This window comes from Nicotiana tomentosiformis, chromosome 9, assembly GCF_000390325.3.
Source record: "Nicotiana tomentosiformis chromosome 9, ASM39032v3, whole genome shotgun sequence".
NCBI classification, from domain to species: domain Eukaryota; kingdom Viridiplantae; phylum Streptophyta; class Magnoliopsida; order Solanales; family Solanaceae; genus Nicotiana; species Nicotiana tomentosiformis.
Window position 1 is genome coordinate 46,633,440 of NC_090820.1, and position 3,052 is coordinate 46,636,491.

Here is a 3,052-nt window from a genome sequence, read left to right on the forward strand (position 1 = left end):
ATACGAACTTAGTCAAACCCTTAAATCACCTCAAACAATTCTAAAACCATGAATCATACCCCAATTCAAGTCTAATGAACTTTGAAATTTCAAGTTTGTACAAACGACTCCGGAACCTTTCAAATCACGTCCGATTGGCCTCAAAATTTGCACACAAGACAAAAATGAAATAATAGAGGTATTCCAATTTTCAGAATCGAATTCCGACCCCAATATCAAAAAGTTAACCCCTTGGTAAAAATTCCCAAAATTTTAACTTTCGACATTTCAAGCCTAATTCCACCACAGACCTCCAAATAATTTTCTGAACATGCTCCTAAGTTCAAAATCACCATACGGGGCTATTGGAATTATCAGAATTCAAATTCGAGGTCGTTTACACATAAGTCCACATCCGGTCAACTTTTCTAACTTAAATTTTTAATTATGAGATTAAGTGTCTCATTTTTTACTCTTAATTCCTTCCGGACCCGAACCAACTAACCCGATAAGTCACATATCAACTGTAAGGAATAAATTGCGTAGTAAATGGGGGAACGAAGTTGTAATACTCAAAATGACCAGTCGGGTTGTTACATTCTCCCCCACTTAAACATATGTTCGTCCTCGAACGTGCCAAGAGTGGTTCCAAGCCATCAAATCACTATTCCATCGTACCACGCGCATTTCCGGGGGTGATCTCACGTCACCCTATTCTATAAAGGCCTGACCACACAACATAACTGAAAATCATTAATTTAACCTTAGCCCAAAACCTTGGAACCAAATTTCTAACATCCAACATTCTTTTCAAGACTTGAATCTCACATATACACATTGTATAAGCCTGAACAAGCTATATCCAGCCATAACCATAATTCCAGATATAATCACATAACATACTACACAACTCGCATACTCGTAGCACCATTTCTGATCATAGTAACTACTCAAAACCAACCAAGTACTATTATAAAACCCTGCATTCAACAGAACCTCATTCTAAAACCTTTGTACACTGCCAATGATGAAAGAAACAATCAAAAACTTATAACCACTCATCAGATCAACTAGCCATGGAGCTCTCTCGCCCCAACTAGAACCATAATCCTCTCCTAAGCCGACTTTCAATATTATCCTCCCAAATATACCATAACCAAGCCTGATAGTACCCATTATATGTTCGATGACCTTATATTATTAAACACAACTATCCCACAGACACGCCACATCAATATGACTCCAGCCAACACTGCGCAATCTATGTACCCAAATATGGGAGATGTCTCAAGGAAGAGAACCGTATTGCAAATTCAACTAGCACCACCACAACCGCAATGTTACAACCAACTCCTCAAGTTTCATGAAGAGGACAATTATAGGTGCATGTGCACAATTGTAGAGGAAAGAAATTAATAGATCAGATAAATTATTATAGAAATAGAATTTTTACAGACGGCACGGACAACTCACGTGCCAATAATATGAATCGCCTGGCATGGTCACAGGCCTCCAGTCCCAGCATATCATACAAAAGAAATTAAACAAGTACACTTGCATATGATAATGAAATAATATTCTCATGCTTTTGGACTGGTAAAAATAACACGTCATAGTGTAAGCATGTGCGAAGTCTACTATCACACTTCAAATCGGCAATTTAACGTAGAAATAGTAACTACCTTGTTTATTCAGGGAATTAGCTTCTTTGTAATCTCAAGTGTAGCCCAGATAGTTCTCAACAAAACTACGAATACGAAAAATATTATAACTTTATGCTTAACAGTCAACTCTAGGCATATCATAGCCTAAGCATTCTTTCGAGTATAAATACTTGCCCCAATGCCCGCACATTGGCTCAAATCTCACATATATACACACTTATAGTGCATAGCTATCACAATAATTAAAATTGTATATCACAACTAGTGCCTCCACTGAGTTAAAATAGAATACTCACCTCAAATAGGCCGCAACCCCAAACAATATACTTCTGAGAACTTCAGTCTCCAAATTCATCAAACACATGAATCACCTTAACTGATCCCAACTCCATCACTTGAATGACTAACACATCTTCCATTCATGATCTTCCCATGAGGAATACTTTCATAATTCTTCCGTGCCACATGGCAATAATTTGAATATCAGTAGTCTATCAACCAGGTGAGTATTGCAATACCAATGAATATCCGTAAGTCAAAACATAATACGCAATTTGAAATGCGCATCCTTCTCAGGGATTATCGAGCAGTTATAACATTCATCTAAATATCTAAAACTGACCATTTTGTCCAAAATTCGTGATCTTCCTTTCAAGAATAAACTGCCACCTTGTACATGTAAATATAAATCCGGCACAAACACATCACATCTATCATGTGAAAGGCACGAGAATCTCATTATAAACTCTGAGTTGCCAGAAAATTACATACCCTATTAGTTAGAAACCTCTCTCTTGCTTCTTTCTAGGAGGAAATCACAATACACAACATGTTCCCCACACCGGTAGAAAATATCTGGTTCAACCATAGTAAAAACCATCATGAATACTTTGAAACCCATTTGCACATAGCCAAGCTATCAGAACTGAATTCCTCTAACTCGACCAAGCCATACAGGTTGCCAAATCCGAGAGTATTTCCACAAAACACCCGTAAAGCCTCACATAGTCATAAGAACTAAAAGAACCGAGCATACCATTATCATATTGATCCATCATGTTACCCATTTGTCCTATTTTCTCTGAGTTTCTTCTGGATTATCCTAAAGTTTCCATTTCTCCTTGTCAGAACACCACTACTTTACCCAAAGCTCACTACAAGACATCCTAACATAAAACTACATCGCCCTAAGGCCCATAAGCCAATGTATTCTTCTTAAGTACCTCCATAAATACCACAACTGTAACACTCACTCTGAAAATACCTTATGCTAATTTAAAATTATTCCTCTTTCCTTTCCTATACTGAAATGTAGAATCCATAGTCAAACAGAATTACCGCACGTCCCGATACCATCCAATGTAGTAACAGATTCTAGTGATATACAAATTCGAAAAACTTTCAATTTC